A 25,548-nucleotide genomic window follows, 5' to 3' on the forward strand; every position below is an offset into this window, starting at 1 on the left:
ACACACATCAATTCCATCGACACAAGAGAAACCTCGATCACTTTGTGTTTTAGATGAACGCGCGAAAATCCCCCGGATTTTCTATGCATGAATGCAGTGCACACTCTCGTGTTCTCTCTTTTTCTTGCCTCTAAACCTGGGATATTACAACCCGCTACCAGTCGTTGACAACAACAAACACCTCTCAAAATATTACTTTTATTCTCTCTATATGATTTCAGAACTGAAAAAGCTCTAGCACATGATTTAATCCCTGCTTCCCTCTGCGAAGGGCCTGTCTTTTACTTTATGTTGAGTCAGTAAACCTATTTCCCTCCATCTCAAGCAAGCATTTGAGTAGTTGTGATCAAACCATTATATTGTGATTTGCTTTATCATGTCTTTTATTCTTCCTTGTTTAGTACAAGTTTTATCTGAATGAATATGGCTTTGCAAGTTATCAATGATCATGAGGAGACTATTATGATTGAGTATGCAAGTTGTGCAATATAAACTTTAACATGAGAGCATTGTTCGATAGATAAGTATAACCTGTTAATTGTTCTCTGACCAAGAACGAAGTTTGCCATCACCAACTATGATTTCTTATGCACCTTTATTTGTGATTAGCTTATACTTGTTTCAAGTTGAGTTATATGAGGGAGTTGTTTACTAGAATGTCTTGTGTGAATGAATATGATGCTTCTTGTCCGTATTTTATTTATCGACTCTTCACTCCATAAACATGTGGTCCTGTTTACTAAGTTCAGTTTCGCTTGGGGACAAGCGAAGTCTAAGCTTGGGGGGTTGATACGTCCAATTTGCATCACTATTTTATATCATAATTTGCTGTTATTCATTGATATATTTCATATTGGGACACAATACTTATGTTATTTCATCTATTTTGCATATTTCATCATTATTGGAGGATCAAGCACCGGAGCCGAGATTCTGCTGGAAAAAGCACCGTCGAACGCAATATTTCGGAAGATCAACTCGTGGAAGAAAATTATACCAAAAATCCTATTTTCCCGGATGACGAAGGAAGCCGGAAGGGGAGCCAGCTGGACCCAAGGTGGGCCCGGACCATAGGGCGGCGCGGCCCATGGCCCGGCCGCGGCACTCGGTGGTGAGGGGGCCCCACAGCCCCTTTCGCCTCCTTTTCTTCGCGAAATCCTTCGTCCCGAAGACCTAAGCCACAGAGGGTACCTCATGAAGAGTTACAGCCGCCTCTGCGGGGCGGAGAACACCAGAGAGAAAAGAGCTCTCCGGCGGGCTGAGATCCGCCGGGCAAATTCCCTCCGGGAGGGGGAAATCGACGCCATCGTCACCGTCATCGAGCTGGACATCATCTCCATCACCATCATCATCATCTCCACCATCATCACCGCCGTCTCCACCGCTGGACATCGTCACCGCCGTAGCAATTTGGGTTTGATCTTGATTGTTTGATAGGGGAAACTCTCCCGGTATCGATTTCTACTTGTTAATTGATGCTATTGAGTGAAACCATTGAACCAAGGTTTATGTTCAGATTGTTATTCATCATCATATCACCTCTGATCATGTTCCATATGATGTCTCGTGAGTAGTTCGTTTAGTTCTTGAGGACATGGGTGAAGTCTAAATGTTAGTAGTGAATTATGGTTGAGTAATATTCAATGTTATGATATTTAAGTTGTGGTGTTATTCTTCTAGTGGTGTCATGTGAACGTCGACTACATGACACTTCACCTTTATGGGCCTAGGGGAATGCATCTTGTACTCGTTTGCCAATTGCGGGGTTGCCGGAGTGACGAAACCTAAACCCCGTTGGTATATCGATGCGAGGAGGGATAGCGAGGATCTCAGAATTTAAGGCTGTGGTTAGATTTATTCTTAATTACTTTCTTGTAGTTGCGGATGCTTGCAAGGGGTATAATCACAAGTATGTATTAGTCCTAGGAAGGGCGGTACATTAGCATAGGTTCACCCACACAACACTTATCAAAACAATGAAGATTATTTAGCCATATGTAGCGAAAGCACTAGACTAAAATCCCGTGTGTCCTCGAGAACGCTTGGTCATTATAAGTAATCAAACCGGCTTGTCCTTTGTGCTAAAAAGGATTGGGCCACTCGCTGCAATTGTTACTCTCGCACTTTACTTACTCGTACTTTATTCAACTGTTACATCAAAACCCCCTGAATACTTGTCTGTGAGCATTTACAGCGAATCCTTCATTGAAACTGCTTGTCAACACCTTCTGCTCCTCGTTGGGATCGACATTCTTACTTATCGAAGATACTACGATACACCCCCTATACTTGTGGGTCATCAGTGGCATGGACAATGATGAAGACGGTGGCATGGACAATGATGAAGAGGGTGAAGACGGAGCTTGCCGACTCGAGAAGAACGCGCAAGGACTAGGTTTGTGCTCGATAGGATAGTGGGTCGTATCATCGGAGAGAGCTCAAACCTTGCATGCATTGCATCGCGTTCTTGGTTCTTCTTGGTTCTTATGCATGAGACGGATTTCGGTTGCATCGCATGTTGCATATGTGAGAATGATGATTTTCCCGATATACCGTATTGAGAGGTTACACCTCTATGACCATGAGAAAATCATCACTCACTCATTTGCATGATTTTACCTTGTAAAGATGTAGCTCTTGTCACCCTCTTTCCAACAAAATTGGTTTCATATCATTCCGAGTTTCCTAGCTCAAGTTATGGTTGTTACATTGCATCATATTTGAAAAAGAAAAAGAAAAAAATAGTTTTGGGCCGGGCGGTACTACCGTGGGCGGTACCGGCCAAAGTATCGCTCGCGCGGTTTTACTTACTGGACTGGAAGCGGTACCAGGCCGGTACCGGCCCGGTAGTACCGTAGCCCAGTTACGGTACCGGCCCGGTACTACCGGCCTGTTCTTTTTTTTTTCTTTTTCCCACCAGCCTCCCACGCCAACTGGGCCGTGCCTCACTCCCCGGCCCGGCAGCCTCCCGCACCAGGCCGGCCTGCCCCGCGCCCCTTCCCAGCCTGCACTGGGCCGCCTGCCCTTGGCAGGCCCAGGCCGCTGCCGCTGCCTCACCGCTCGCCCCACGCCATGCTGCTCCTGCTCGATCGAGCGAGCGCGTGTTGACCCGCGCGGAAGGCTCCCGCCCGAGCCTCGATCTCCACGCGCGGGAGAGATTCCTGCTGGCCCGCTCGCTCCACCTGCTGTCGCGCTGTGCTGCTCTGCTCCTGGCCCCACGCCGCATGCTGCCACTGCTGCTACCGCATGCACACTGCCTGCTCCCTCTGCTCTCTCTCTCTTGCGCAATTGAATCAGTTTTGCTCCAACTTTGGTCCAAGTGGTAGTACCGCTCCGCAGAGCGGTACTACCGGTTTTAGGGCGATTTCCAGATCTGGTTTTTGGGCAAAATGGTAGTACCGCTTCACACAGCGGTAGTACCGCCTTTTGCGCGAATCTGACCGTTTTCTCAGCCCCAACAGCTATATTTTGCAGCCCCTATTTATACCTCTCTTCCACCTCCGCCCAAACCAACCCTTCCCTTCCATTCTCTCTCCTCCATTGTTGACCTTGGGTTCTTGCTTCCTCCTCTTGATCCCCCCACTATTTGTTGCATATTTTTGGGGGAAAGGAGAGAGGAGATCTAGATCTAGAGCTTCACCAATTGAATCCCTCTCTAAGTGAAGGGATCTTGCTAGATCTAGATCTTGGAGTTTCTTGGTGTTTCTCCTCACTTTGTTCTTCCTCCCTTATTCCCCCAATAGCTTCTTCTAGCTTTGTTGGAATTTGGGAGAGAAGAACTTGGGCATCCTAGTGGTGTTCTTAGCGATTGCATTAGGTGCATCGGTTTGCGCTGTAACATCCCAAATTTCAATAAAAAGAAAGTTAGAAGAATTCCAGAGAGCAAAATTTCAAACCAACAAAAACTTTGTAAATTGCATATAGTGCCCTGCATAGGACTTGTGCATTTGATTGATATGCCATGATGATTGTTATTATGTGTATATGCTATACTCTAAAACCCTAAAGTGATCATATGAAGATCACCAATCAAATAAATAAAAAACCCTAAAACCCTCACATATGGCTCTATGCCATTTTTATAAATTTTGACCCTAGACCAATTTGGTTTTCACCATTAGTTGAACAATGTTACTAAACACTTATTACAACTTTTGGAATCAAAGAATCACAAATCAAATGAAGTTAAAATACAAAATTGGCTCACATATGATAATGGTCAAATCTGCCAATTATAGTCTGATCACTACTTTGAGCCCCTGCAATTCAAATTTTTCAAACTAAACCTTGCTAACTCTTTGCACCACATCCAAGACAACATCAAGGTGAACACTTTTTGTAAATATCACCATGCCAAATTCTTTCTAGATCAATAGCTATGCTCATCCAAAGTTGCAACATTTTAATAGGTGGAACAATCTCACACTTGTCAAATTTTGCAATTCTTTGAATTCAAGAATTCCACCATCACCTTTCATCACCTCAGGTCATTTCTAACTCAATGAAATACTCACAATTCAAAACTTGCAACCATTTGAATTGAATCAAATTTGGGCAAAATTCACAAATAACAACTATGGCACTATTGGACACTATTTGAAATAGTGATCTACCCTAAACCCTAACCACACCATTTGCTCCCTACTGGTTCCCTGGTCCCTTCTCTCACTTAATACCCCACAGAAACCCTAGGGAGGCAAGCCCTAGCTTGCATGGCATGGCCATGCCGGCCATGTCGAGCCTCCTCTCTTCTCCCTTCTCCTTCTCACTGGCCCTGGTGCCAAACGACGCCATCGTGCTCTCCTACCTCACCTAGCCACGGCCTTGTCGACGTAGATGCCATGGCCACTCCGGAGACAGCGCGCCCAGAACTCGCCAGCCTGCCGCTCGCGTCGCGCGTGGCGCGCCACAGACGCACACTGGCCACGCGCCACGCCACCACCTCGAGCACCCCCTGGACCCCCTGTGAGCACATCGAGCACCTGCGTGACACCACGACGCCGCCAGACACACGCGCAGCACAGACCCGTGACCGCCGGCGCCGGAGACGACGACACGATCCCGTGAACGCCGCCGCAGACACGGAAGCAATGCGGGCGATCTAGCCGCCGCCCGACCGTGCCATCACCACCCCTAGCTTCGCCTGGATGAGGAGAACACGACCGCACCCCCGCCTAGCCCAAACGCTCGCCGGAATCGCCGCGAGCGTGTCGACCTCGCTACGGACCCGCAGCACCCTCGCGATTCTATAAATAGAGGACTCCCTGGACCAAACCAAGCACACCACCTTGCTCTCCACCCTTCACTGCCTCTCCACCACCACACCACTCACTCGATCATCGCCGGAGCTGCCCCAATTTGAAGATCGGAGCCGCCAGTACCCGGAGGTCGCCGCCGTCGATTGGAGCCGTTCCAGGAGCTGCCGCCGGTACCAGAAGCTTCGCCGTCGTCCACAACGCCATCACGCACACTGCCCACCCTAGCTGGAGCCACGGTGAGCTCTCCGACCCCCTACCCCCGCCGCCAGCACATCGGGTACTCGTCGGAGAAGACGATGAACCTCGCCCGTTGATCTGCGGTCTAATCCAACGCATCTTATTCATCCATACCGATTCGGCTTTTATGGGTCACTGACGGGTGGGCTCCACCTCGTCAGACGGCCCACTTGCGCTGGACGCGTTGCTGGGCTGTTTCTCTGTTTTTTAAACTGATTCAGCCCACGTCGTTTCCCGCCGGCCCGTTTATTTAAATCTCGTTTAATAAATCCAATTCAAATTCAAAACTGGCTCCAACTTTGAAATTCAATAGAATCAGTTTGGCTTGGCCAAATTTAACAAACTTTATATTGTTGGAAAGCTATGAAAAATATCTACAATATGTCACTGGTCCCATGTCATGATTAGTTGTAGAATTCCTCTGATAAAAATAAGAAGACAGGGACTTTTCCCTATTCAAATAATTATTAAAAATCAACCAAAATAGATATTAAGTTAATTCCAACTCTAATAGCTCACATTTGACTTACACTAATTGTTTATGCAAGAAAATTGTGTGGTCACTTTGCATGATCATGCCCTAGTTAATTAATGGACAATATGGCTAGTTTATCTAAGTGATATTGTCCAAAACTATTATGCAAATCATATGAAGTATTATACTTCATTTAAATCTTGTCTCAAATGAATTCATGTGATGTTTGGACCCCTGGCCAAACTCACTTATATGAATTACTTGGAGATTTAAATCATTTGTAGAATTATTAAATGGTATGAGGTGGTCTACCTCATTTAAATCATTTTCTCAAATGATGATGATGAATGTTTGACTTAAGTCAATATAAGTTCATGTATGATTGTTTGAGAAATTAAATCTTAAGAAGATTTCAATGAGAGGAAATTATTTCTCAAGAACCCTATGGAAACTATCATTTACATATAAAATAAAAGGAAGTTAAACCTCCTCAAGCAACACAACCCATGCACCCTAATTAAATTAATTGTGTGCATAGAATAGTTTGTGTGATTATATGTGATGTATGGAATAGCCATTGAATTAGTTGAGTGATTATACTCGTATTTAAATTTAGACGCTAGCACCGGAGAATACCCGGAAGAGGAAGGTTGCTACCAGGAGGAGGAGGAGGAGAACTTTGAGAACTACCAAGGCAAGCTAATATTCTTGCAAAGTGCAAAGCCCTTTGGGGCAAGGCACCGTGAATCTTACCTTTTCTTACATAAGCCTACCTTAAGTACACATTACAAGTTTTTACTTGTTTTCTCAAGAAGTACTTTTATAGTTAACTTTGGTCAAAGTAAAGAGGTTCACTAAAGTAGTAACGTTAGTCTTATTTAAGCAAAGCAAGATAGCACCCCTCATGAATTAGAGCTAGTGATAATGAAATAAAACTTGACTACTCTAGATGGGAACAATGTGACTTGAACTGAATTTGAAACCTTGGAATGAGGAAGCATTCCATTGATTGATTTTTGAAGGTGAATATGACCAAGAGAAGATGGTGATTTTTGATAAAAATGAGATTGGTTTTGGATGCGATACCTTTCCAATATTGAGTACCCCCACAATACCTGATTATGGGTAGGGCTTAACTGGAAGTTTATGCATCTTAGTATGGGTTCCCTCTGAACACACATCATAGGGGTTATGCTTGAGGCTGCCTCCGTTGTTGAGAAAAGATGTGAATTGAGGTGAATTGTACGGCCAAGCCCAATGCAGTTCCCAGGTTGACAGTTGGTCTTCACTCGGGAGGCCAAGCTCATGGGGAGAGGTGCTCATACTAGGATTTGTAAGTGAAAGGTTATGGTTGATGATCCGCGTACTGTGTTACGATGATTCGGGGTAATCCCGACGGATGAAATCAAATATTGTGGCACAAGTGTGCAACCTCTGCAGAGTGTCATTCTATTCGAATAGCCGCGTCCACGGTTACGGACGGTTGGAAAGGCCATACAGCTTCCGATGTCATATATTTGAAATGTTGGTGAAATGACTTGTGAAGTGGTGAATTGAATTGAAATCACCACTTGAATGGTGGGAATGACACTAATGTTCCCACTTGAGTTAGTTAGCACTTGAATAAGCTTTTTCTCAAATACTTGTGAACTAAAATTGGCTTTATGCAAATAAACTAGAGCTTAGCAAAACCTTACTAGAATTGTCTAGTACTTACACTAGTATTAGTTTGCGAGTACTTAAAGTACTCACGACTTTGTCCCTGGCTATTCAAATGGCCAGAGTATAAAGATGAACAAGGAGATGACCAGCAGGACGCCTACGACAACTAGGAGTCTTCCGACGTCAAGCGTTGGCCTGTGGACTAGAGAGTCCTTGTATCTTACGCTTCCGCTATGAACTTGTGTTTGTTCGTTGATCAATAGATCAACTATTCGTGTAATATGGATGATGTGATTCCAATTGTAAGACATTATGGTTTGTAATGAATGATGACTGTGATACTTAACTATTATGCCTTGCAACAACAATATTCCTGGGATTGCGATGTATGACATAATAGGCATTCGGACTTAAAAATTCGGGTGTTGACAAGTTGGTATCAGAGCCATTGTTTGACCTTAGAAGACCTTAGTTAGAGTGGGCGTTCTGAAAAACTTAACTTTGAAATCAAATGAAGAAAATATTTGTGAAAAGTTACTTACACTCTTGCCTTTGAGACTTTTTCAAAAATTTGATGAATCATGTTCTATCTTATTTGAATCTACATAAAATTTTGCCACACTTTGCACTCTCTAACTTACTCATCCAATTCTCTTTCAGATGGAGCCGAATGAACCCATGAACACCTAGTTTTACCAACTTGGGAACGGAGGGAGCTTGATCTTCGAGAACGACCTCAACGCACTTTCGGACTTCCTCGAGCGCCCGCACCCTGAGTTCCACGGAATTCAGGTGGACGACACTCCTGGAGGAGAGTTGCAGTGGATCATCACCGCTGACTTGAGGGGCAAGATGGAGCCTCCCACCTCGGAGAGGATCCTCTTCTCCTTCCGTGAGAGCAACTGGCTCGACGGACTCGCACGTGGCCTTCAGGAGGCACTTGCGCGCCTTTGTGGACAGAACGTGGTCCGCATCCTCGCTTCACGCTTCGCGCATCTCGTGAGGCGTGATGCCATGGGAGTGCCCATGGAGCTGCAGCCGCACCCGCAGTTAAGGCACCATGCTGAGCACCTGGACTTCATGCTCTACCAGACTCAGAAGGACCTCGACGCCACTCGCGCTTACGTGAACCAGACCCATGCTCACATCATCGAGCAGGGTGAGGCAATCAAGCTACTCAACAACCACCGCAAGAGCCTTCGCCAGCAGCGTGCCAAGAAGGACGCTACGATTGTGCGCCTTCGCGCCAAGATCGCAGCACTTGAGGCCACTGTCAAGGCCCAGGAGGATCAGCTCAGAGAGATGGAGGATGACGACGGAGGTATTGACCTTCAGGGAGGAGGAACCTTCCTGAGCGATGACAACGACTTTGAGGAGGACGAGTTCACCGAGGAGGAGGACTACGAGTTCCTGGAGGCAGGACCTGACGACTTCGTCCTGATCGACGTCGAGGATGAGGAGTAGTTGCACTAGTTTCACTTATGTAGGTGTGAGTTGTATCCCGCCCTTTGTATCGTAGCATGAGGATGGTTCTTAAAACCATGGTAGTAGGTGTGTGTTAGCTTGTACTATGTGATGAATGAATGAATGTTATGTTTGTCATGAAAAGATTACAAGTTTCAAATGTTTTCAAACTTACTCAAAATAAACCATAGCAATTTCCCTCTTATCTCATGATCTTCTATATCTTCAGATGGCCCCTCCCAATCGCACCAACGACGCAATGATGCAACTGCTGCAAACCCTGCTTGCCGACAGGGAGACAGAAAGAGCCGAACGCCAAGCCAACATCACAGCCTTGCAGAACATTGCCAACCAAGGCCATGGAAATCACGACCACCCCGGATCCAAGCTCAAGAACTTCCAGAACACCAACCCTCCGGTGTTTAGCAAGACGGAGGAACCCCTCGATGCCGACGACTGGCTCCAGCCGATGGAGAATAACTTGGAAGTAGCCAGAGTGGAAGCCAACGAGAAGGTATTGTTTGCCACCCACTATCTCGCTGGACCAGCCCGCGCTTGGTGGACAAGCACCCGTGCCATGAACGGAGGTCAGTTCATGACTTGGGAGGAGTTCAAGCTCAAGTTCAGCAAGTACCATGTACCCCCGGGTCTTATCAAAAAGATGAGGGATGAGTTCCGTGAACTGAAGCAAGGTCGCATGACGGTGGTAGAATACCGCGACAAGTTTCTTACACTCGTCAAGGTACGCCCTGATGAGACCGACAACGTTGAGAAGAGGAAGGAGAGATTCCTGAACGGATCGCATGATGAGATGCGGATCGTCCTCGTCAACATCCCCTTCGCCGACCTTGAAGCCCTTGTTGACTCCGCCATCCAGATGGAGGGCAAGCTGAACCAAGCCAATGAAAACCGCAAGCGCCGCATGATGAATCAAAGTGGGTCTAGCAATGCCCAGAAGTATCGCCCCAGCTCAAGCGGAGGTTTCACTCCAAGAAACAACAACAAACCCCCGATGCAGAACTCGCGCCCCGGTTATCAGAACCGGAGTGGAGGAAACTCCAAGCCAGGAGGCTACAACAACAACTACAACAACAACAACTACTACAACCGCGCTCCGCCCAGAGCCCCCAACAACAACAACAACAACACCAACACCGCTCCCAGAACCGGAAGCAATGCCGTCCCCGTTGCGACCAAGGACAAGGCCACCATCACTTGCTATGAGTGTGGTGTAGTGGGGCACTACTCCAACGAGTGTCCCAAGCGACTTGCCAAGCTCGCCGGCAACACCGCAGCACCTGCTCAGCAGCAACGCCGTGTCTCCACCGGCAAGAAGTTCGCCCCCAACAACCCCAATAACCGCAACGGCCATCTCTACCACATGAGCGCCGAAGAAGCCCAGGAAGCACCAGATGTTGTACTGGGTATGTTTTCTATCAACCACATCCCTGCCAGAGTATTGTTTGATTCCGGAGCATCTCATTCTTTTGTCACCGAAGACTTTGCATCAACAAGTAAAATTGAACCCCTCAGTTTGAAGCATGTTGATAGTTCAAATCCCCAGATCAACCACCAAAGCCAGAAAATTTTGCAAAAATGTACCCATCAAAATCCATGATGTAGATTTCTATGCCAATCTAATCATTCTGGGAACCATAGGTTTGGAAGTCGTACTAGGAATGGACTGGATGTCCAAGCACAATGGATTGATAGACTGTGCCAAGAAAGCCATAACCATGACTAGCAGCACGGGTATCGTAGTAGAACATGTCTCTGAAAGACTACCCAGAAAATTCACCTGCAACCAAAGTGTATCCAAGCCAACTCTGGATCAAATCAGGGTCATTTGTTGCTACCCTGATGTGTTTCCGAATGATCTACCCGGTATGCCCCCGGATCGGGATATCGAGTTCATCATCGAGTTAATTCCCGGAACTGGACCTATAGCCCAGAGAGCCTACAGCATGAACGCAACAGAGCTTGTGGAGCTGAAGAAACAAATAGATGATATGTTAGCCAAGGGTCTGATTAGACCTAGTGCATCCCCCTAGAGATCCCCAGTTTTGTTTGTGGACAAGAAGGATGATGCAAATCGTTTATGTACGGACTATCGTAAGCTTAACGATGTCACCATCAAAAACAAATACCCCTTACCCAAGATAGAAGACTTGTTTGATCAACTCACCGGAGCCAGAGTTTTCTCCAAGATAGATCTTAGAACAGGTTATCATCAGCTGAAGATCCAAGCCACCGACATTCCAAAAACTGCCTTCACCACCAGATATGGGTTGTATGAGTACAACGTCATGTCGTTTGGACTAACCAATGCCCCCGCTTATTTCATGAATCTCATGAATAAGATCTTCATGAACTTTTTGGACAAGTTTGTCGTTGTCTTCATCGATGACATCCTTGTGTACTCCAAGTCCGAAGAGGAACATGAACAGCATTTGGAGACTGTCCTAGAAACCCTTAGGCATCACCAGTTGTATGCCAAGTTCAGCAAGTGTGAGTTTTGGTTGGAAGAAGTTGGATTCCTGGGACACATCTTGTCTGCAGGAGGAATTGCCGTAGATCCCGCTGATGTCTACGGGAGCTTCTATTCTTGTAGACAGTGTTGGGCCTCCAAGAGCAGAGGTTTGTAGAACAGCAGCAAGTTTCCCTTAAGTGGATCACCCAAGGTTTATCGATCTCGAGGAGGAAGAGGTCAATGATATCTCTCTCATGCAACCCCGCAACCACAAAGCAAGAAGTCTCTTGTGTCCCCAACACACCTAACAGGTGCACTAGTTCGGCGAAGAGATAGTGAAATACAGTGTGGTATGAATATATATGAGCAATGAGTAACGGCGCCGGAAAAGTGCTTGCCGGCGTGTGGTTGATGGTGGTAATATTGCGGGCGTAGAGATGCAGTAAAACAAGTAAACAAGCAGCGATAGCGATATCTAGGAACAAGGCCTAGGGATCATACTTTCACTAGTGGACACTCCCAACATTGATCACATAACAGAATAAATAGATAGATGCTAGACTCTACACTCTCTTGTTGGATGATGAACACCACTAACTGTGTAGGATTACACGAACCCTCAATGCCGGAGTTAACAAGCTCCACAATATTCGATGTTCATATTTAAATAACCTTAGAGTGCATGACAGATCAACACAACCAAACCAAGTACTAACATAGCATGCACACTCGTCACCTTCACGCTACGAAAGGAGGCATAGATCACATCAATACCATCATAGCAATAGTTAACTTCATAATCTACAAGAGATCACAATCATAGCCTACGCCAAGTACTAACACGATGCACACACTGTCACCATTACACCGTGCGGGAGGAATAAACTACTTTAATAACATCACTAGAGTAGCACACGAGATAAATTGTGATACAAAACACATTGCAATCATAAAGGGATATAAATAAGCACTTCACTATGCCATTCATAACAGTGAATAAGTATTCCGTGAAATATAGCCTAAGAGACCCACACGGTGCACACACTTGTCACCTTTACACACGTGGGACAAGGAGTCTCCGGAGATCACATAAGTAAAATCCACTTGACTAGCATAATGACATCTAGATTACAAGCATCATCATATGAATCTCAATCATGTAAGGCAGCTCATGAGATTATTGTATTGAAGTACATAGGGAGAGAGATGAACCACATAGCTACCGGTACAGCCCTTAGCCTCGATGGAGAACTACTCCCTCCTCATGGGAGACAGCAGCGGTGATGAAGATGGCGATGGAGATAGCAGCGGTGTCGATGGAGAAGCCTTCCGGGGGCACTTCCCTGTCCCGGCGGCGTGCCGGAACAGAGACTCCTATCCCCCAGATCTTGGCTTCGCGATGGCGGCGGCTCTGGGAGGTTTCTCGTACCGTGGATTTTTCGTCTCGAAGTTTTAGGTCGAGGACCCTTAAATAGGCGAAGAGGCGGCGTCGGAGGGTCAACGAGGCGACGACACCATAGGGGGGCGCGGGCCACCCCTGGGCCGCGCCGGCCTACCTCCTGGGGGGCCTGTGTCCCCTCTCTGGCGGCTCTCGGGTGTTCTGGATGCTTCCGGGGATTCTAAGATGCTGGGCGTTGATTTCGTCCGATTCCGAGAATATTTCCTTACTAGGATTTTCGAAACCAAAACAGCGAGAAAACAGCAGCGGCCCTTCGGCATCTCGTCAATAGGTTAGTTCCGGAAAACGCATAAATATGACATAAAGTGTGCATAAAACATGTAGATATCATCAATAATGTGGCATGGAACATGAGAAATTATCGATACGTCGGAGACGTATCACGTCTCCGACGTATCGATAATTTCTTATGTTCCATGCCACATTATTGATGATATCTACATGTTTTATGCATACTTTATGTCATATTCGTGAATTTTCTGGAACTAACCTATTAACAAGATGCCGAAGTGCCAGTTGTTGTTTTCTGCTGTTTTTGGTTTCGTAAATCCTAGTAAAGAAATATTCTCGGAATTGGACGAAATCAACGCCCAGGGTCCTATTTTGCCACGAAGCTTCCAGAAGACCGAAGAGGAGACGAAGTGGGGCCACGAGGTGGCCAAACCACAGGGCGGCGTGGCCCAAGCCCTGGCCGCGCCGACCTATAGTGTGGGCCCCTCATGTGGCCCCCTGACCTGCCCTTCCGCCTACAAATAGCCTCCGTCGCGAAACCCCCAGTACCGAGAACCACGATACGGAAAACCTTACTAAGACGCCGCCGCCGCCAATCCCATCTCGGGGGATTCAGGAGATCGCCTCCGGCACCCTGCCGGAGAGGGGAATCATCTCCCGGAGGACTCTACGCCGCCATGGTCGCCTCCGGAGTGATGTGTGAGTAGTCTACCCCCGGACTATGGGTCCATAGCAGTAGCTAGATGGTTGTCTTCTCCCCATTGTGCTTAATTGTCGGGTCTTGTGAGCTGCTGAACATGATCAAGATCATCTATCTGTAATTCTATATGTTGCGTTTGTTGGGATCCGATGAATAGAGAATACTATGTTATGTTGATTATCAAAGTTATGTCTATGTGTTGTTTATGATCTTGCATGCTCTCCGTTACTAGTAGATGCTCGGCCAAGTAGATGCTTGTAACTCCAAGAGGGAGTATTTATGCTCGATAGTGGGTTCATGTCTCCGTGAATCTGGGGAAGTGACAGAAATCTCTAAGATTATGGATGTGATGTTGCCACTAGGGATAAAACATTGGTGCTATGTTCGAGGATGTAGTTACTGATTACATTACGCGCAATACTTAATGCAATTGTCTGTTGTTAGCAACTTAATACTGGAGGGGGTTCGGATGATAACCTGAAGGTGGACTTTTTAGGCATAGATACATGCTGGATAGCGGTTTATGTACTTTGTCGTAATGCCCAATTAAATCTCACAATACTCATCATAATATGTATGTGCATGGTCATTCCCTCTTTATTTGTCAATTGCCCAACTGTAATTTGTTCACCCAACATGCTGTTTATCTTATGGGAGAGACACCTCTAGTGAACTGTGGACCCCGGTCCAATTCTCTATACTGGAAATACAATCTACTTGCAATACTTGTTCTACTCGTTTTATGCAAACAATCATCATCCACACTATACATCTAATCCTTTGTTACAGCAAGCCGGTGAGATTGACAACCTCGTCTGTTTCGTTGGGGCAAAGTACTTGGTTTGTGTTGTGCAGGTTCCACGTTGGCGCCGGTATCCCTGGTGTTGCGCCGCACTACATCTCGCCGCCATCAACCTTCAACGTGCTTCTTGGCTCTTACTGGTTCGATTAAACCTTGGTTTCATACTGAGGGAAAACTTGCCGCTGTACGCATCACACCTTCCTCTTGGGGTTCCCAACGGACGCGTGCTCGTACGCGTATCAAGCGGCTTTTTCCGGCGCCGTTGCCGGGGAGATCAAGACACGCTGCAAGGGGAGTCTCCACATCCCAATCTCTTTACTTTGTTTTTGTTTTGCTTAGTTTTATTTACTACTTTGTTTGCTGCACTAAATCAAAATACAAAAAAAATTAGTTGCTAGTTTTACTTTATTTGCTATCTTGTTTGCTATATCAAAAACACACAAAAAATTAGTTACTTGTATTTACTTTACTTATTTCATCATGTTTCCTTTTAATTTTACCGTAAAAAACATGCCGGTAGGACGCGGGTCTATAATTGGGAGAAATAATATAGAAGAATTTTTCAACCATGTTAGTACCGTTGATGATTTTGAAGATAGACACTTGGTAGATCTTGCTCCTACTTATGAAATTGCTGCCGCTGCTCTAGTTCGCATGTTGGAAACTAAATTTGTTAATCTCAATCCTATAATCCAACACATGTTTCTTACACTCGGTGATATGGAAGAGGGGGAAAAGAAAGATTTTGTCTTAGAAACCCTTCTTAGAGAATTTGGTGGTCTAGCAAGAGAGGCTAGAAAGGTTTTTGCTAAATATAATATGCTTGGTTCTTGCACCAATTTTGTTAGTCTCCTTGAAAAAATGGATATGGATAGAATAAAGTACACTAATAATATTAATGATGGTGGGGAGATCAAAGCACCAATACCATGCAAGCTCCTAGCGATGAATGATGCACTAGAAAATAATTATGCTTGGCTTGTTCCTGAAAATTTGTTCGATGAGAGTAGCAAGCCTAAGACTAATGAAAAGGGAGACGCTAAAACTTATGTATCCAATATACTATGCTTGGCTGAGAAAACTCCAAACCCCGCTGTAGATGCACCATCTCTTGATAATACTTGATACACACTTTCTGCGCCTAGCTGAAAGGCGTTAAAGAAAAGCGCTTATGGGAGACAACCCATGGTTTTTACTACAGTACTTGGTTTTTATTTTGTGTCTTGGAAGTTGTTTACTACTGTAGCAACCTATCCTTATCTTAGTTTAGTGTTTTGTTGTGCCAAGTAAAGTCGTTGATAGAAAAGTTCATACTAGATTTGGATTACTGCGCAGAAACAGATTTCTTTGCTGTCACGAATCTGGGCAAAATTCTATGTAGGTAACTCAGAAAATTATGACAATTTACGTGAGTGATCCTCAGATATGTACGCAACTTTCATTCAATTTGAGCATTTTCATTTGAGCAAGTATGGTGCCTCGATAAAATTCGTCAATACGAACTGTTCTGTTTTTGACAGATTCTGCCTTTTATTTCGCATTGCCAGTTTTGTTATGTTCGATGGATAATTCGATTCCGTTGACTTTCAGTAGCTTTGTGCAATGTCCAGAAGTGTTAAGAATGATTATGTCACCTCTGAACATGTATATTTTGATTGTGCACTAACCCTCTAATGAGTTGTTCTAAGTTTGGTGTGGAGGAAGTTTTCAAGGATCAAGAGAGGGAGATGATACAACATGATCAAGGAGAGTGAAAGCTCTAAGTTTGGGGATGCCCCGGTGGTTCACCCCTGCATATATCAAGAAGACTCAAGCGTCTAAGCTTGGAGATGCCCAAGGCATCCCCTTCTTCATCGACAAATTATCAGGTTCCTCCCCTGAAACTATATTTTTATTCCATCACAGCTTATGTGCTTTGCTTGGAGCGTCGGTTTGTTTTTGTTTTTGTTTTGTTTGAATAAAATGGATCCTAGCATTCACTTTATGGGAGAGAGACACGCTCCGCTGTAGCATATGGACAAGTATGTCCTTAGGCTTTACTCATAATATTCATGGCGAAGTTCTTCTTCGTTAAATTGTTATATGGTTGGAGTTGGAAAATGATACATGTAGTAATTGCTAAAATGTCTTGGATAATGTGATAATTGGCAATTGTTGTGCTCATGTTTAAGCTCTTGCATCATATACTTTGCACCCATTAATGAAGAAATACATAGAGCATGCTAAAATTTGGTTTGCATATTTGGTCTCTCTAAGGTCTAGATAATTTCTAGTATTGAGTTTGAACAACAAGGAAGACGGTGTAGAGTCTTATAATGTTTACAATATGTCTTTTATGTGAGTTTTGCTGCACCGGTTCATCCTTGTGTTTGTTTCAAATAGCCTTGCTAGCCTAAACCTTGTATCGAGAGGGAATACTTCTCATGCATCCAAAATACTTGAGCCAACCACTATGCCATTTGTGTCCACCATACCTACCTACTACATGGTATTTCTCCGCCATTCGAAAGTAAATTGCTTGGGTGCTACCTTTAAATTTCCATTCTCCACCTTTACAATATATAGCTCATGGGACAAATAGCTTAAAAACTATTGTGGTATTGAATATGTACTTATGCACTTTATCTCTTATTAAGTTGCTTGTTGTGCGATAACCATGTTCACTCGGGACGCCATCAACTACTCTTTGTTGAATATCATGTGAGTTGCTATGCATGTTCGTCTTGTCCGAAGTAAGAGCGATCTACCACCTTATGGTTAGAGCATGCATATTGTTAGAGAAGAACATTGGGCCGCTAACTAAAGCCATGATCCATGGTGGAAGTTTCAGTTTTGGACAATATCCTCAATCTCATATGAGAAAATTATTAATTGTTGCTACATGCTTATGCATAAAAGAGGAGTCCATTATCTGTTGTCTATGTTGTCCCGGTATGGATGTCTAAGTTGAGAATAATCAATAGCGAGAAATCCGATGCGAGCTTTCTCCTTAGACCTTTGTACAGAGCGGCATAGAGGTACCCCTTTGTGACACTTGGTTAAAACATGTGCATTGCGATGATCCCGGTAGTCCAAGCTAATTAGGACAAGGTGCGGGCACTATTAGTATACTATGCATGAGGCTTGCAACTTGTAAGATATAATTTACATAACACATATGCTTTATTACTACCGTTGACAAAATTGTTTCTTGTTTTCAAAATCAAAGCTCTAGCACAAATATAGCAATCGATGCTTTCCTCTTTGAAGGACCTTTCTTTTACTTTTATTGTTGAGTCAGTTCACCTATTTCTCTCCACCTCAAAGAAGCAAACACTTGTGTGAACTGTGCATTGATTCCTACATACTTGCATATTGCACTTATTATATTACTCTATGTTGACAATATCCATGAGATATACATGTTATAAGTTGAAAGCAACCACTGAAACTTAATCTTCCTTTGTGTTGCTTCAATGCCTTTACTTTGAATTATTGCTTTATGAGTTAACTTTTATGCAAGACTTATTGATGCTTGTCTTGAAAGTACTATTCATGAAAAGTGTTTGCTATATGATTCATTTGTTTACTCATGTCATATACATTGTTTTGATCGCTGCATTCACTACATATGCTTACAAATAGTATGATCAAGGTTATGATGGCATGTCACTCCAGAAATTATCTTTGTTTATCGTTTACCTGCTCGGGACGAGCAGGAACTAAGCTTGGGGATGCTGATACGTCTCCGACGTATCGATAATTTCTTATGTTCCATGCCACATTATTGATGACATCTACATGTTTTATGCACACTTTATGTCATATTCGTGCATTTTCTGGAACTAACCTATTAACAAGATGCCGAAGTGCCAGTTGCTGTTTTCTGCTGTTTTTGGTTTCAGAAATCCTAGTAAAGAAATATTCTCCGAATTGGACGAAATCAACGCCCAGGGTCCTATTTTGCCACGAAGCTTCCAGAAGACCGAAGAGGAGACGAAGTGGGGCCACGAGGTGGCCAAACCACAGGGCGGCGCGGCCCAAGCCCTGGCCGCGCCGACCTATAGTGTGGGCCCCTCGTGTGGCCCCCTGACCTGCCCTTCCGCCTACAAATAGCCTCCGTCGCGAAACCCCCAGTACCGAGAGCCACGATACGGAAAACCTTACTGAGACGCCGCCGCCGCCAATCCCATCTCTGGGGATTCAGGAGATCGCCTCCGGCACCCTGCGGGAGAGGGGAATCATCTCCCGGAGGACTCTACGCCGCCATGGTCACCTCCGGAGTGATGTGTGAGTAGTGTACCCCTGGACTATGGGTCCATAGCAGTAGCTAGATGGTTGTCTTCTCCCCATTATGCTTAATTGTCGGGTCTTGTGAGTTGCTGAACATGATCAAGATCATCTATCTGTAATTCTATATGTTGCATTTGTTGGGATCCGATGAATAGAGAATACTATGTTATGTTGATTATCAAAGTTATGTCTATGTGTTGTTTATGATCTTGCATGCTCTTCGTTACTAGTAGATGCTCGGCCAAGTAGATGCTTGTAACTCCAAGAGGGAGTATTTATGCTCGATAGTGGGTTCATGTCTCCGTGAATCTGGGGAAGTGATAGAAATCTCTAAGATTATGGATGTGTTGTTGCCACTAGGGATAAAACATTGGTGCTATGTTCGAGGATGTAGTTACTGATTACATTACGCGCAATACTTAATGCAATTGTCTGTTGTTAGCAACTTAATACTCGGAGGGGTTCGGATGATAACCTGAAGGTGGACTTTTTAGGCATAGATGCATGCTGGATAGCGGTCTATGTACTTTGTCATAATGCCCAATTAAATCTCACAATACTCATCATAATATGTATGTGCATGGTCATTCCCTCTTTATTTGTCAATTGCCCAACTGTAATTTGTTCACCCAACATGTTGTTTATCTTATGGGAGAGACACCTCTAGTGAACTGTGGACCCCGGTCCAATTCTCTATACTGAAATACAATCTACTGCAATACTCGTTCTACTGTTTTCTGCAAATAATCATCATCCACACTATACATCTAATCCTTTGTTACAGCAAGCCGGTGAGATTGACAACCTCGCTGTTTCGTTGGGGCAAAGTACTTGGTTTGTGTTGTGCAGGTTCCACGTTGGCGCCGGTATCCCTGGTGTTGCGCCGCACTACATCTCGTCGACATCAACCTTCAACGTGCTTCTTGGCTCCTACTGGTTCGATTAAACCTTGGTTTCATACTGAGGGAAAACTTGCCGCTGTACGCATCACACCTTCCTCTTGGGGTTCCCAACGGATGCGTGCTGTATGCGTATCAATCCCCAAGCTTAGTTTCTGCTCGTCCCAAGCAGGTAAACGATAACAAAGATAATTTCTGGAGTGACATGCTATTGTAAGCATATGTAATGAATGCAGCGATCAAAACAATGTAAATGACATGAGTAAACAACTGAATCATAAAGCAAAGACTTTTCATGAATAGTACTTTCAAGACAAGCATCAATAAGTCTTGCATAAAAGTTAACTCATAAAGCAATAATTCAAAGTAAAGGTATTGAAGCAATTCAAAGGAAGATGAAGTTTCAGCGGTTGCTTTCAACTTATAACATGTATACCTCATGGATAGTTGTCAATGTAAAGTAATATAACAAGCGCAATATGCAAGTATGTAGGAATCAATGCACAGTTCACACAAGTGTTTGCTTCTTGAGATGGAGAGAAATAGGTGAACTGACTCAACATAAAAGTAGAAGAAAGGCCCTTTGCAGAGGGAAGCATCGATTGCTATATTTGTGCTAGAGCTTTGGTTTTGAAAACATAAAGAGAGCATAAAAGTAAAGTTTTGAGAGGTGTTTGTTGTTGTCAAAGAATGGTAGTGGGCACTCTAACCCCCTTGCCAGACAAACCTTCAAAGAGCGGCTCCCATTTTATTTTTATTTTTCGGTGGCACTCCTTCCAACCTTTGCTTTCACAAACCATGGCTAACCGAATCCTCGGGTGCCGTCCAACAATCACATACCATGGAGGAGTACCTTTTTATTTTAGTTTTATTATGATGACACTCCTCCCCACCTTTGCTTTCTCAAGCCATCGCTAACCGAATCCTTTGGGTGCCGTCCAACAATCACATACCATGGAGGAGTGTCTATTTTTGTTAATTAATTTGGGACCTGGGAATCCCATTGCCAGCTCTTTTGCAAAATTATTGGATAAGCGGATGAAGCCACTAGTCCATTGGTGAAAGTTGCCCAACAAGATTGAAAGATAAACACCACATACTTCCTCATGAGCTATAAAACATTGACACAAATCAGAGGTGATAAATTTTGAATTGTTTAAAGGTAGCACTCAAGCAATTTACTTTGGAATGGCAGAGAAATACCATGTAGTAGGTAGGTATGGAGGACACAAATGGCATAGTGGTTGGCTCAAGGATTTTGGATGCATGAGAAGTATTCCCTCTCGATACAAGGCTTAGGCTAGCAAGGTTATTTGAAACAAACACAAGGATGAACCGGTGTAGCAAAACTCACATAAAAGACATATTGTAAACATTATAAGACTCTACACCGTCTTCCTTGTTGTTCAAACTCAGTACTAGAAATTATCTAGACCTTAGAGAGACCAATTATGCAAACCAAATTTTAGCAAGCTCTATGTATTTCTTCATTAATGGGTGCAAAGTATATGATGCAAGAGCTTAATCATGAGCACAACAATTGCCAAGTATCACATTATCCAAGACATTTTAGCAAATTACTACATGTATCATTTTCCAATTCCAACCATATAACAATTTAACGAAGTAGTTTCAACCTTCGCCATGAACATTAAAAGCTAAGAACACACGTGTTCATATGAACCAGCGGAGCGTGTATCTCTTCCACACAAACATTTATTCAAACAAAAACAAAAACAAAAACAAACAGATGCTCCAAGTAAAGTACATAAGATGTGACCGAATAAAAATATAGTTTCAAGAGAAGGAACCTGATAATGTTGTCGATGAAGAAGGGGATGCCTTGGGCATCCCCAAACTTAGATGCTTGAGTCTTCTTGAAATATGCAGGGGTGAACCACCGGGGCATCCCCAAGCTTAGGCTTTTCACTCTTCTTGATCACATTGTATCATCCTCCTCTCTTGACCCTTGAAAACTTCCTCCACACCAAACTCGAAACAAACTCATTAGAGGGTTAGTGCATAATCAAAAACTCACATGTTCAGAGGTGACACAATCATTCTTAACACTTCTGGACATCGCTCAAAGCTACTGGAAGTCAATGGAACAAAGAAATCCATCCCACATAGCAAAAGAGGCAATGCGAAAGAAAAGGCAGAATCTGTCAAAACAGAACAGTCCGTAAAGACGAATTTTATTGAGGCACCAGACTTGCCAAAATGAAAATGCTCAAATTGAATGAAAGTTGCGTACATATCTGAGGATCACTCACGTAAATTGGCATAATTTTCTGAGTTACCTACAGAGAATTCAACCCAGATTCGTGACAGCGAGAAATCTGTTTCTGCGCAGTAATCCAAATCTAGTATGAACCTTACTATCAAAGACTTTACTTGGCACAACAATGCAATAAAATAAGATAAGGAGAGGTTGCTACAGTAGTAACAACTTCCAAGACTCAAATATAAAACAAAGTTACTATAGCAAAATAAACACATGGGTTATCTCCCAAGAAGTTCTTTCTTTATAGCCATTAAGATGGGCTCAGCAGTTTTAATGATGCACTCGCAAGAAATAGTATTTGAAGCAAAAGAGAGCATCAAGAGGCAAATTCAAAACACATTTAAGTCTAACATGCTTCCTATGCATAGGAATCTTGTAAATAAACAAGTTCATGAAGAGCAAAGTGACAAGCGTAGGAAGATAGAACAAGTATAGCTTCAAAAATTTCAGCACATAGAGAGGTGTTTTAGTAACACGAAAATTTCTACAACCATATTTTCCTCTCTCATAATAATATCCAGTAGCATCATGAGCAAACTCAACAATATAACTATCACATAAAGCATTCTTATCATGAGTCTCATGCATAAAATTATTACTCTCCACATAAGCATAATCAATTTTAGTAGTTGTAGTGGGAGCAAATTCAACAAAGTAGCTATCATTATTATTCTCATCATCAAATATAGGAGGCATATGGTAATCATAATCAAATTTATCCTCCATAACAGGTGACAACAAAAGACTACTATCATTATAATCATCATATATAGGAGGCAAAGTATCATCAAAGAAAATTTTCTCCTCAATGCTTGGGGGACCAAAAATATCATGCTCATCAAAGCCAGCTTCCCCAAGCTTAGAATTTTCCATAGCATTAGCAACAATAGTGTTCAAAGAATTCATATTAATAACATTCCCATTAGCATGCATATAAAGTTCCATGGGTTTTTTAATTCTCTCTTCAAACACATCATGTCCTAATTCAAGATAAAGTTCATAAAGATCTCTCATATTTTTGTTGTTTTCCATTATGCCTTACTAGTGTAAACAAGAAACAAAAAGATGCAATTGCGGGATCTAAAGGAAATAGCTTCGAGCACAAACACAATGGCGCTCGAAAAGTACTCGTTACACGGAACCGGAGTATGAGTGCCTTTTACCTTTCCTCCCCGACAACGGCGCCGTGAAAAGTGCTTGATGTCTACGGGAGCTTCTATTCTTGTAGACAGTGTTGGGCCTCCAAGAGTAGAGGTTTGTAGAACAGCAGCAAGTTTCCCTTAAGTGGATCACCCAAGGTTTATCGATCTCGGGGAGGAAGAGGTCAAAGATATCCCTCTCATGCAACCCTGCAACCACAAAGCAAGAAGTCTCTTGTGTCCCCAACACACCTAACAGGTGCACTAGTTCGGCGAAGAGATAGTGAAATACAGGTGGTATGAATATATATGAGCAGTAGCAACGGCACCTGTAAAAGTGCTTGGCTGGCGTGTGGTTGATGGTGGTAATATTGCGGGCAGTAGAGATGCGAGAAAACAAGTAAACAAGCAGCGATAGCGATATCTAGGAACAAGGCCTAGGGATCATACTTTCACTAGTGGACACTCTCAACATTGATCACATAATAAATAGATAGATGCTAGACTCTACACTCTCTTGTTGGATGATGAACACCACTAACTGTGTAGGATTACACGAACCCTCAATGCCGGAGTTAACAAGCTCCACAATATTCGATTTTCATATTTAAATAACCTTAGAGTGCATGACAGATCAACACAACCAAACCAAGTACTAACATAGCATGCACACTGTCACCTTCACGCTACGAAAGGAGGCATAGATCACATCAATACCATCATAGCAATAGATAACTTCATAATCTACAAGAGATCACAATCATAGCCTACGCCAAGTACTAACACGATGCACACACTGTCACCATTACACCGTGCAGGAGGAATAAACTACTTTAATAACATCACTAGAGTAGCACACGGATAAATTGTGATACAAAACACATTGCAATCATAAAGGGATATAAATAAGCACTTCACTATGCCATTCATAACAGTGAATAAGTATTCTGTGAAATATAGCCTAAGAGACCCACACGGTGCACACACCTGTCACCTTTACACACGTGGGACAAGGAGTCTCCGGAGATCACATAAGTAAAATCCACTTGACTAGCATAATGACATCTAGATTACAAGCATCATCATATGAATCTCAATCATGTAAGGCAGCTCATGAGATTATTGTATTGAAGTACATAGGGAGAGAGATGAACCACATAGCTACCGGTACAGCCCTTAGCCTCGATGGAGAACTACTCCCTCCTCATGGGAGACAGCAGCGGTGATGAAGATGGTGGTGGAGATGGCAGCGGTGTCGATGGAGAAGCCTTCCGGGGGCACTTCCCCATCCCGGCGGCGTGCCGGAACAGAGACTCCTGTCCCCCAGATCTTGGCTTCGCGATGGCGGCAGCTCTGGGAGGTTTCTCGTACCGTGGCTTTTTCGTCTCGAAGTTTTAGGTCGAGGACCCTTAAATAGGCGAAGAGGCGGCGTCGGAGGGTCAACGAGGTGACGACACCACAGGGGGGCGCGGGCCACCCCTGGGCCGCACCAGCCTACCTCCTGGGGGGCCTGTGTCCCCTCTCTGGCGGCTCTCGGGTGTTCTGGATGCTTCCGGGGATTCTAAGATGTTGGGCGTTGATTTCGTCCGATTCCGAGAATATTTCTTTACTAGGATTTCTGAAACCAAAAACAGCGTAAAACAACGAATCGGCCCTTCGACATCTCGTCAATAGGTTAGTTCCGGAAAACGCATAAATATGACATAAAGTATGCATAAAACATGTAGATATCATCAATAATGTGGCATGGAACATAAGAAATTATCGATACGTCGGAGACGTATCACCCGCCAAGATCAAAACTGTTATGGAATGGCAAGCCCCAACCACCCAAACCGAGGTCCGCGCTTTTCTTAGATTAGCCGGATATTACCGTAGATTTGTAGAAGGCTTTTCGAGCATCGCTCGACCAATGACCCAACTGTTGAAGAAGGACAAGAAGTTTGAGTGGACCGATAAATGTGAAGAGAGCTTTCAACAGCTCAAGAGTAGACTGACAACAGCCCCAATCCTGATCATGCCAGACATCGCCAAGCCCTTTGACGTATACTGCGACGCCTCCAAGACTGGTCTTGGATGTGTGCTTATGCAAGAAGGCAAAGTTGTATCCTACCTTTCAAGACAGCTAAAGCAACATGAACAGAACTACCCAACCCATGACCTCGAGCTTGCAGCCGTGGTCCTAGCCTTGAAAGT

Source organism: Lolium rigidum, chromosome 4, assembly GCF_022539505.1.
Source record: "Lolium rigidum isolate FL_2022 chromosome 4, APGP_CSIRO_Lrig_0.1, whole genome shotgun sequence".
NCBI classification, from domain to species: domain Eukaryota; kingdom Viridiplantae; phylum Streptophyta; class Magnoliopsida; order Poales; family Poaceae; genus Lolium; species Lolium rigidum.